Source organism: Macrotis lagotis, chromosome 1, assembly GCF_037893015.1.
Source record: "Macrotis lagotis isolate mMagLag1 chromosome 1, bilby.v1.9.chrom.fasta, whole genome shotgun sequence".
NCBI lineage: Eukaryota > Metazoa > Chordata > Mammalia > Peramelemorphia > Peramelidae > Macrotis > Macrotis lagotis.
Window position 1 is genome coordinate 330864686 of NC_133658.1, and position 12367 is coordinate 330877052.

The 12367-nt window shown below is 35.9% G+C and overlaps 1 protein-coding gene across 4 annotated transcripts in view; it reads left to right on the forward strand.

The window, feature by feature from the left end:
- TTLL11 (tubulin tyrosine ligase like 11) overlaps window positions 1–12367 on the forward strand; it is a 301263-nt gene that overhangs the window by 214411 nt on the left and 74485 nt on the right. The window lies entirely within an intron of this gene.

Consider the following 12367-nt stretch of genomic DNA (forward strand, 5'->3'; position numbering starts at 1 on the left):
TTATTGAGTCTGACGATTGAATGTGAATCCCAACTATGACAATGACTGTATAAAATATATGAGCAGATACCTTGACTCCTTTGAGTCAGCCTGTTTTCTATAAAATAGGAGTAATAATATACTATTGCCTACCTTATTACTACTACTACTCTCCAGGATTGTTATGAGGGAAGTGTTTTTTTAAACTTCAAAGTGCTATATAAATATGTACTACTACTATTAATGGAAAGAAAATTGTCTTAGGAGTTAGCCTTAGTTTCCCAATTTGATACTGTTACAGCCATTCACTGTATACCCCCAAGATAAATCCTCTTTCTGCTGGTACCTTAGTTTCCTCATCTGCAAAACTGGGTTTAGTGTAGGTGAGTTGGAAAGAGTGCTGCTCATGGAGTCAGAAACTTGGAGTTGAGGTCTAATTTTTCCTCTTTATGCACAAATTCCTTCCTATATCTGAGTTTGAATGTCTTCCTTTATAAAATGAGAAGGGTAGAACTAGATTATCTCTAGGGTTCCTCCAGTTCTAGGGGTATATGATTCAAAAGTCTTGGAAAAATTACTCTCATTGGTAGATTTATCAGATTAACTGCAGACATTTCTGCACACTCTAATGGCCTGAGTTTCGAGAGGTATATTTGGAAGCTTTTGGAATAACAGAAAGAGTCCTGGATTATGATTTAGGAGATCTGAACTCCAGTTCTGATTCTTACTTGATATGTGACAAATCATTTACCCAAGACACACATATTGAGAAATCTAATGAAAAAGAATTTTATTCTATGTGAACCATGGTGCCAGATAGTGTTCTAGGGTTCTTCTTGTTTGCATTGTTAATGGATTAGGATAGACAAAGCTCAATAAAAATATTACCCAAAGGAATAATTTGCATAATTTAAATCTTCTTTGTAATTTGCTCATTTTCATATCATAAAACTAGCATTTCCATTAAAATGCTATTAAGAACATTTCCTTTCTGTATTTATGGCAATTTAGATTGAAATCTGATCCCTGGTATTACCCCCTGCATTGATGACAGCTTTGGGTTTTTTTTCTATCGAAGTCATCTTTTCTCTATGAGTGCATTTTCCTCATTTGTATAAAAGCTTTGGATTAATAGCTTGTGAGTGATATCTATAAAGATTGAAGGTGCCTTTTATCCTAAGATATTCATCAGAATTCAGAAAAGATTGGCACTTGCTGCTATTTCAGAGGTAAGACTACTGAGACATTTCTAATATTTGAAGAAGTCCAACTCTCAGCTTGCATTATAGATCTTCATTGTTGAGGGGGACTTCAGAGGTCATCTAATCCAAAACCTGTCTGGACTATGAATTCCCTCTACACTATGCTAGAAAAATGTCACCTAGCCTCCTCTTGAGATTTCTAGGGAGAAAAAACTCATTTTCTTCAAAGGCAGCCTTTTCAAATATTGAACAGCTCTATTAGAAAGCTTCTCTTTATATTAAGCCATGACATAGCTGATGTAACATAGTAGATGAAGCATTGACCTTAGAGTTAGAAGATCTGAGTATGATCTGCCTCATCTGCCTCAGTCCCTTCTATATGTGATCACAGAAATTATTTATCCTTTCATTTCCCATCTCTTCATCTTTAAAATGAGAATAACAATATTTGCATAATCCATTTCATGGAACAATGTTATGGAAGACATAGACCAGAGTCACAAGAGGAACAGGGTTGTGATTTTGACTGTGTGAGGGAATATTCACATTGAAGATCAAAGATCTATTTGGATAGCTACATCAGAGGGACATTAGGAGAATAGTGTTTGACAAACCTCAAAGAGTTATGTAACAGAATGTTTAAAGTTCAAAGGGATTTGAGCAGCCATCTTGTTCAATCTCTGCTGGAAAAGAAATCTCTGTAATATACTCATCAAATGTTTATCCATCCTCTATATAAAGGCCTCCAATTTTGATTAATGGAATACACTATAAGCAGCCAATTTCTTTAAGCTTAAATTTGCCTGTTTACAACCTCTACCCATTGCTATCATTATTTCACTCTGAAGCTTTTTTTTCACATGGCAGTCCTTCACATGCTTGAATGCAACTGTCATGTAATCTCTCTTCACCAAATCCTCTATTCACCAGGCTAAAGACAGTTAGTTCTTTTGAATAATCATCATAAGACATGTTCACAGGACTCTGACTTATCCCCCTCTGGTTGCTTTCCAAGTAATCTGTACCCTTCCTAAACTATGATATTCAGAATTTAGAACACAATTTTCTAGCTGTGGTCTGACTAGGACATAATAGATCAGGATTGTCCATTATCTTTCTTATTCCTGGAATAAGAACCTTTTTAACCTCTGGATGCAGCCCAGTGTCATTAGGTTTTTTAAAACTGCCACATCAAACTGCTGTCAGAATCCAACCCACTAAAATCCAAAGATTTTTTCATACAAGCTTGTCTATCCGTACTTCTATAAGCCTGTATTTGTAAAACTGATTTTTTAAATCCATGTCTAAGTTTGCATTTATATTTATGGAAGTGCTTATTAAACTCATCCTGATGCTCTAGCCTCTCAAGACCTTTTTGGATCCTGACTCTGACATCCAGTGTATGTAGCTATCCCTCCTAGTTAGATGTCTTTGATGAACATGACATATTTTCTTTTTTAGAAAGGATTTAATAGCAGAGGGCCAAGCACAGATCTTTGGGACACTTCATTATAGACCTTTTGCAAAGTTGAAATTGAGATATTACTGACTCCTCTTGGAACTCTACTATTTAGCCAGTCCTGAATTCATCTAATTATCATCTAGAATATATCTCCCCATCTTCTTCAATAGAATAATATAATAATTTCAAATATATAGCCATACTATATCTACAGTACTCCAGGGTAGTGCCTATTTATTAACTTTACCAAAAAAAGGAAATGAGGGTAATATAGCATGACCTTTTCTTAATGAAACCATAACATTTTATTTTTGTATCCCCTAAATTTCTCCTGTTCTTTTTCCTCTTCAAAAATCATACTCTTATAACAAAGAGTTTTTTTTAAAAGAAGAAATAAGGGAGGGAGTAAAATTTAGTAAAAATGATCAACATATAAAAAAATCTGACCTTATATGAAATGACCCACATTCATAGACTACTCTACAAAAGAGTGGGAAGTAGGTGGAAATATGTCTTTTCATTTCCTCCTTCCTTGGGCAAAACTTGTTTTCCATAATTCTTTAACATAAAGTTTTTATTGTTTTGTGCAGGTCTTAGAAATATTGTAAGGCCCTCCATTTCCCATTTCAGAAAATACCTCTCCCTATTTGCCACCCTACCAATTCTCTTGTAGCTTTTCTTACTGGGACTTCAGGAGGTATAATCTTTCATTGTTCTATCTTCCAGCTCTCCTCTCCCCTTTAATATGCCATCTAATTATCCAATTTAGCCCCCCTAAGCACATTGTTTCATTTCTGGGGGTAGGTTGTGGAATTTAGTCTGATGTTTCATGTCTGCTCCTCTGCTCTCAATTCTCCTTTTTCCTTAAATTCCTCTGTAATCTTTATCCCCTTATATACTTTCAGAAAGCAATGCCTTAATAGCTCCTCTGCTCTTATTTGAATCTAATAGGCAACTTTTTTAAGTATGAGGTAATGTAATTTTTCCATTATTAGCAGTTGTTTATATGGTATACCTGTTGTTTAGGGTTTTTAAAGTTGAATAATCTACTTGTTTTAGTAATGTTTCAAATATATTCCTTTTATGAAATATTCATATTTATTAATTGATTATGAGACTGAAAAGGTATAGGATATGTCATTTTGAAGTATATTTTGAACTCCTCTGCTTTTCAGAGCATATATTCCATTCCCTTCTGTTGTTTCTGGAATGCAGAATGGTCTTGTGTTATTTGAATTTTATCTCCTTTATATTTGAAATTTTTAATTAATTAATTAATTTATTATATTTGAATATTTTTCTTGGTCAACTGCAGAATTTGTTGTTGGTCATGAGTTGTTAAATTTAAATACTATAGGGGTGGCTAGGTGGCACAGGGGATAGAGCACTGGCCCTGGAGTCAGGAGTACCTGAGTTCAAATCCAACCTCAGACACTTAATAATTACCTAGCTGTGTGACCTTGGGCAAGGCACTTAACCCTATTGCCTTGCAAAAACTACAAAAACTAAAAACTAAAAAAAAATAAATTTAAATACTATACATCTTAGAGTTTGAAACAGTCATTAACTAGAAGCAACGAACTGTGATTTTTGCTGGTCAGGAAAAGGTGGCTTTAGTATTCTAGATAGGATATTTGCTGCTTTGGAGTTCACTAACCTAAGGATGACCTCAGGCAGCTAGAAGTCTACTTCATTTTCCCTTTCCCTTCACTATCTCACTTTCTACCTCCTGTGCCTGGGCAGAGTCTCTATCTGATATTTTTTGCAACAGGAAAATGTGGGAAGTACAGAGGTATATGGTGTGCTGTAGCAAAAGAATCCCTCAATGGGTCCTAAGGCATAACCTGTGGGATTGATTTGTGTGCTGCACAGATTTGTGGAAGCACATGAAGGCCAGATACTGAGTGAGTATGCTAAGGTTTAAATTTAATGGGTGGAGCCAAGATGGCTGTGTGAAGGCAGGAATTCCCAGAAACTAGTTCCCCCTAAAACTCCAAAAGTTGTCAAATTATGACTCTAGCCAAAATCTAGAGGGACAGAATCCATAGAAAGACTGAGTGATACAATTTCCCAGTCCAAGACAACTTTAGAAGATCTCTGGGACTAGTCTGTTCCATCAGGAGCAGGGGTTAGAAAAATCCACAGCACAGCACAGTTGCAGCACAGTACCTTGATCTGTGGCAGAGGGGTTGGTTTCATCATTGGAGACAAATGGAAGGGGTGGTGAGAGAATGCTGCCACACCAGAGTGATTGCAGAGCAGAGCTCCCACCATAGAGCAGCCCTGCAGTGAGAACCTGCAGTGGGAGTCAGCAGAGCCACCCAGCAAGTCCAGAGCTCTCAGCCCATAGACAGTAAGGAGGTCAGGGAAGACTACAGAGCTCTCTCTGCTCTCCATAGGGCAGGACTCAGCTGTTTGCCCACACTCAGATTCAGGTTGCAGTTTGGACCCCCACAATACCACCAAAGCTGAGCAGGGACCATCATCACAGCTCCAGGGCAGAGGGGAGGGCCTGTGGTTGTCCACATACTAGAGCACATGCAAGAGAGCAGTCAGAGCCTTGGAAGAATTAAGGTCCCTGTGGGTTGTCCCCCCAAAACTCCAAAGCCTTAAAAGTGCAGTAAATCAGCCATAGGTTGAAGAAACGAGCAAACAACAGAAAAAGAAGAATTGGACCATAGAAAATTACTTTCATCCCATGGAGGATCAAAATACATACTCAGATGATGACAAAGTCAAAGCTTTTGTATACAAAACCTCTAAGAGAAATAGAAAATGGGTTCAGGCTATTGATGAGCTCAAAAAAAGACTTTGATTTCATTTATTTTGAATTTTACAAATTTCCCCCAATCTTGATTCCCTCCCCCCACCCCCCACAGGAGGCAGTCTGTTAGTCTTTGCATTGTTTCCATGGTATGCATTGATCTAAGTTGAATGTGATGAGAGAGAAATCATATCCTTAATGAAGAAACATAAAAGTATAAGAGATAGCAAAATTACATAATAACTTTTTTAAAATTTTTTAAATTCAAACTCCACAATTTTTTCTCTGGATACAGATGGTATTCTCCATTGTAGGTATCCCCAAATTGTGCCTAATTGTTGCACTGATGGAATGAGCAAGTCCATTAAAGTAGATCATTACCCCCATGTTGCTGCTAGAGTATACAATGTTTTTCTGGTTCTGTTCATCTCGCTCAGCATCAGTTCATGCAAATCCTTCCAGGCTTAGTGAATTCCCATCCCTCCTGGTTTCTAATAGAATAATAGTGTTCCATCATATACATATACCACAGTTTTTTAAGCCATTCCCCAACTGAAGGACATTCACTTAATTTCCAATTCTTTGCCACCACAAACAGGGCTACTATGAATATTTTTGTTCAAGTGATATACAAGTATTGTTGGATCAAAAGGGATGCACTTTTTTGTTGCCCTTTGGGCATAATTACAAATTGCTCTTCAGAAAGGTTGGATCAGTTCACAGCTCCACTGACAATGCATTAGTGTCCCTGATTTCCCACATCCCTTCCATCATTGATCATTGTCCTTTCTGGTCAATATTGGCCAAGGACTTTGAAAAGCAAAGGGAGTTTGAAGAAAAATTCGAAGGATAAATGAGAGCAATGCAGATAAATCATGAAAACCAAGTCAGCAATTTGGTGAAAGAAATATAAAAAAAAATACTTAAGAAAATAATATGTTAGGGGCGGTTAGGTGGAGCAGTGTATAGATATAGAGCACCGGCCCTGGAGTCGTGAGTAACTGAGTTCAGGTCCAGCCTCAGTACTTTAAAAAAAAATTACCTAGCTGTATGGCCTTATGCAAGCCACTTAATCCCATTTGCCTTGCAAAAACCTAAAAATAATAACAACATGTTAAAAACCAGTTTAGGCCAAATGGAAAAAGCAACATAAAAGGCAAATGAAAAGAATGCCTTAAAAAGCAGAATTGGTCAGCTGGTAAAGGAGACAAAAAAGCTCTCTGAAGAAAATAACTCCTTGAAATACAGGATTGAACTAAAGGAAGCTAATGACTTTGCAAGAACCCAGGAAGAAATAAAACTATACCAAGAAAACAAAAATTTGAAGAAAATGTGAAATCTCATTGAAAAAACAACTGACCTTGAAAATGGAGCCAGAAGAGAGAATTTATAAATTATTGGCCAGGAACAGAGCCTAGACTTCATTTGTCAAGAAATAATACAGCTTAAATGCCCTGAGATCCTAGAAGCAGAGGGTAAAATAGAAATTGAGGGAATTCACCAATCACCTCCTGAAAGAGGTCCCAAAAGAAAAACTTCCAGGAATATTATAGCCAAACTCCAAAACTCCCAAGTGAAAGAAAAAATACTAAAAGCTGCCAGAAATGAGCAATTCAGCTACTGTGGCTCTATAGTCAAGATTACACAGGAACTGGCAACATCTACATTGAGGGCTCATAGGGCTTGGAATATGATATTCTGGAAGGTTTGAATTTATATTAGACTGTTACCTCATTGGGTTTCTTGCTTTCTTATATGTAGAAACAGATGTCATTGCTCTTTCTTTGGTGTATAATTTTTCTTTTGGGTTTTGTTGGTTTTTTTGGTTGGGAGGGCAAGGGGATACTCCTTCTTGGTCACTTGACCTGCAACCCCTGCTGGTTTGTTTTTGTTGTTTTTTTTTAATCACAGCATTCCTTTCTGAATATTCATCATTCTCCTCCCTTTCTTTTAATGATCCATTCCAAGAGTCTCCCAGGAATTTTAAGTCAAGTTACAATCTTTGTATTTCTCTTTTTTTCAAAAAATCAAAATAATCCTGTGGTACTCCTATTTTCCATGATTTTTCAAATACAGATGAGAGTGGGTTCCCAGTCACATTTGTCTATTCTTTCTGTACCTGAGTATGTAGTTCAAGGTAACCTAAATTTTTAAAGAGAAATTCTGTGCTCTTTACTATCTCCTCATTTATCTTGGTTATCAACTATTCTTGAAATGACTGAACAAAGATCAGAAAGCAGAAAAATCAGAAGCAGGATAGATATAGAGCAACTCAGCCTTCTGTTATGTCAGTTATCTTCCTCCTGCTCATCCAAAGCAAAGATCCTTTCCCTTTTTTGATTACTTTTTTTCTTTCAATATGGTTTTATTAGAACCATTTTGTGGCCTTTACTTTTCTTTTCCAGTTTTGGCTGATTTTGAGTTTTAGAACTCTTGAAATTATTTTTACAGAGCTACCCAATACTTTATTGATATCATTGTCTTTGCTTCTATCTTCTCTGTGTGTATTTTTAAAAATCTAAGTGAGTTGATGATTTATTTGTGTTTCTACATTAACCTCTTCATAAAACTTCCATTTTGCCCCCCCCATTGGAATTATTTGCCCTTTTATGTCTTCTAATTTTCATTCTTGAGTTGAGTATCTTTTGTAGGTTGACTTCCATTGTAGAATCTTAGCCCATGGGATTTGGCTTCCTCCTCTGAAGATTTTTTTTTTAGGTTTTTGCAAGGCAAATAGGGTTAAGTGGCTTGCCCAAGGCCACACAGCTAGGTAATTATTAAGTGTCTGAGATCGGATTTGAACCCAGGTACTCCTGACTCCAAGGCCAGTGCTTTATCTACTATGCCACCTAGCTGCCCCACTTTGAAGCTTTTGAAATCAATATGCTTTCTCAAAAATCTAAGATTTATGTCAGACAATGCTACTATCCCCTTTCCTTCTGTACCATAAACTCTTAAGAGGTAGTAGTCACACCACCACTGGAGTTGCCTTCATTTCCACTTCATGAGGAGAAGCAATTTTAGATAGACTTTTTATTTTTTATTTTATTTTATTATTTTTTATTATTTTTTAGGGTTTTGCAAGGCAAACGGGGTTAAGTGGCTTGCCCAAGCCCACACAGCTAGGTAATTATGAAGTGTCTGAGACCGGATTTGAACCCAGGTACTCCTGACTCCAGGGCCGGTGCTTTATCCACTACGCCACCTAGCCGCCACTTAGCCGCCCCCTAGATAGACTTTTTGAAGTAGAAAATTTTCATTAAGGCAAATCACGAAGGCATTAGGTGTTCTTCCTTTGTCAAAAAGAGTACCACAAGCAGCAGTCTGGATAATTAAAGTTTTCCATCATTACTATACCATGCTTCTGTGCCAGACTTGTGATCTGTTTCCTCCTTCTGTGGAAGTCATTTGTAGTATATAGTAATGATAAAATTATTTCTTTACATCCTCCATTGACCTTGATCCAAATGTTCTCAGGTATGCTTCCCATCTAATTGTTGGATTCCCTCATAAAATATACCTTTTAATATATATAATACTATTCCCCACCCATATTCTCACTTTTAACTCTCCTGTTTCTTTTTAATAAAGTATATACATCCAGGTCATATTCCAGGCAGGAATTTCACCTATTTTCTATGGCTCCTTACTCATCAGCAAACAAAGGCAATATTCATCCTTTCCCTCCCTCTATTCCTCATGTACTTTTTATTTTAAAATCCTTTTCATTAAATTTACAAGACGAATCAAATATATATTTTACCAGCCTTTTTTTAGATGTATCCCATCCATGACTAGGAGCTTATTTCTCTAAACTAGAAGTCCAAGTTCCATTTTCAAAAACCATTTTCCCAAGTCACTCTTTCTTTCTTCATTCCCTTTAATTCTTTTCTTTCCTTCCTTCCTTTATTTTGCTCTTTCCTTTCTTGTTTTCTATACCTTCAATAGGCAGCAGTGAGGAGAATAAATTGTTATCTTGCTTTCTGGTTTTGCTTACTTTATCCTGTATCAGTCTTTCTAAATCTCTTTGAAATCATGTTTTCTCATTTTTTAACAGCCCAACAGTAGACTTTCTTATTCATACTGTAATTTTAATAAGTTATTTCAGTCATATCCAACTCTTTGTGACCCCATTTGGTATTTTCTTAGTCAACAGACTGAAATAGTTTGCCATTTTCTTCTCCAGTTCATTTTATAGTTATGAAACAAACAGGGTTTACTGACTCACCCAAGGTCACATAGCAAGTTAGTATCTGAGATCGAATTTCAACTCAGGTCTTCCTGACTCTAGGTTCAATGCTCTATCCACTGTGCCACTTATCTGCCCTTCATACTCATAAACCCCAACTTATAGGCCTCCCTTTTAAGTTTTAATTTTTTTGCCATTATTAAAAGAGCTGATATGTCTGTCTATATATCACTTTTTCCTATATCTTTTTTTTTCTTTTGAGAGTATAGAACTAGCAGTGGTAATAGCTGGATTTTTGTGTTTTATGTATGTTATATTTTATGTATAATTCTAATGTGCTTTCCAGAATTGCATCCATTCACAAGTCTATCAATAGTACATTTCTGTTTTCCTATAGCCCTTCCAACGTTTATCTTTTTTTTTTTTTTGTCAATCTGAAGGGTATGTTCTTGCTTTCTAATCTGCTCATAAAGGTCAAGTTGTACTCCATTCTTTCAAGGTTCCCATCTCTTTCTCTCCTTTTTTAAAGGAATACTTAATGGGTAGGGAAGGCAGGGACTTTTATTTTTGACTTTGAATTCCCAGCACCTAGCACAGTATTTGGCACTTAGTAGTCAGTTACTAATAAATGTTTGTGGATGATTGTCCTTAAGAACCTGAAGGATGAAAAAAGTATTCCTGACCCCTTTCACCTTTTCTAGAAGATAAAACTAGCTTATACTTCTAGATAATTCATAGATAACAGTCCTGGTTTTCATTATGATAGATCTTCTCCATCTTATATTTTGAACCACTTGTGGAATTTTATTCTTTGCTTCCTAAGCATCACCATAAGAACACTTGACAAGCACATCCAACTTTTCCCCCAGTCAACAACCTTAGGGACACATTCTAATTCTTTTCCCTTCTCTTATTAACCTCTTATTCATCCACTAATTTATTTTATTTACCAGTTGGTTTTACTGTCCTTTACTTTTTTGACTCCTCATCCTTTTTTTGTCACTTTATCCTCAGATTCTCTCAATTTTCTCCTCTCCTAAATCTAGTCTCTGACCTTCTTTATACATTGAAACACCCTCAATTCTTGTTTACAAAGTCATTTTTCTTATACAATTTAAATTCTTATCTCTTTTCTTACTCTTTCCACATTCTTCTCTCACTATAGCCAAGAGTAAAAACAATATGAGTTTCTCTTTAGTAGTTGTTTGTTTCAAAAGAATGTAAGATCCTCAAGGCCAGGATTATTTGATTTTTGTCTTTTAATCCCCAGCATTTAACAAGGGTTCTTGATGTCACTGAAAGTGTTCATGAAGTGCCTTAAATAGCAAGCCATCAAAAATGTTGAAGAAATTTTCCAAGATTCTTTGTTGCTAAGATTCTTTGGTTAAAAGACTCCCTGATTTCAATGTCAGGGTAATCAAAAGAAATACAGAGATAGAATCCCAACTGTGCTATTCATGACCTATCTTTAAGAAAGACCAATGAATTATTCATTGGTATGCTGAGTTTTGATGAAGACCCAACCAATTAGAGCTTATCATACACTATGTCATCTGAGGACATTTCCCAACCATTTGACACCCCCCCCCAGCTCTTCTGCAAAAAGTTATGTGACTGAGGACCTCCTATGCCTTCCCTAGATTTAAAGCTTGATTACTTTACAGTGTCTGAAAACATGTAAGTGTTAGCTTTGCGAACAAAAGATAATGATTTACATTTTGTTTGACTTTTTGTGTGTGCATGAGAAGAGGACTGTTTCTGCCAATCATATGATTATTCTCAGCTAGCAATATTTGGGCACATAATTGAATGAGTCAAAGATGCTATTCCATTTTTTCAGTGAATTCTGGAATACTATGAGCCTATTATCCCTGAGAAGCAAAAATCTCATCATTTTGTTAGCTTGTATTGCATGCAATTAATAGAATATTAGATATGATCCTGGGGAAATCAATTGATTCGACCTCAGTTTCCTTATCTGTAAATGGGAAATAAAAGTAGTACCTCACAGGGTTTCTGTGAGGATCAAATAAGATAAATGTAAAATGCTTTCTAACCTTTGAAGTTCTATATAAATGTTACCTATTATTATTAAAGCTGAAAGAGATCAGGTTAGAGATTATAAAACTTCAGCTTTCTTATTTTACAGAGAAGGAAATTGAGAACTAGAGCAATGAAGTGATTTGTCAAAGGTCATACAGTAAGTTAGTGGCAGAGCCAGTCTCTTGACTCCCATCCCCCTTCTCTTTCCACTCATCAGAACTTAATTATTTTAGCAGTATATAACTAAAATATTTAGTGAATATTTTTCTCATTAAAGTTAAAAAATCATACTAAAGGTAAGTGATTGATATGGGTTTCATGTGAACTCAAAGTAAAAAAAATATTAAAAAATCAATTGTGGTTCTAGGTAACATTTATTTCTTCTGATATTTTTGATAGGAGGGTTATAAAAACTTCTCCCCCCAACCCCTACCCAATGCATTTGTTTCTACTTTAGTAACAATTATCATACCCCTTGATAATTAGATTTGTGCTAAAATGAAGGTTAGATTGAAAATATTGTATTTGGTGACAGAAGACCTGGATTCAAGTATTAGACTTTTAACACTGTGTGATATTCACCTTTAGAGATCTTAGTTTACATGACTTTCTAGTTCAAGGTCATGAATAGCCCTGACTTTTCCTTTCTTCTTTATTGTAATATTTTATGATCTAAGGCCCTTTCTAGCCCTAATATTTTATAATTAGGTCCCTTCTAGCTCTAGTGT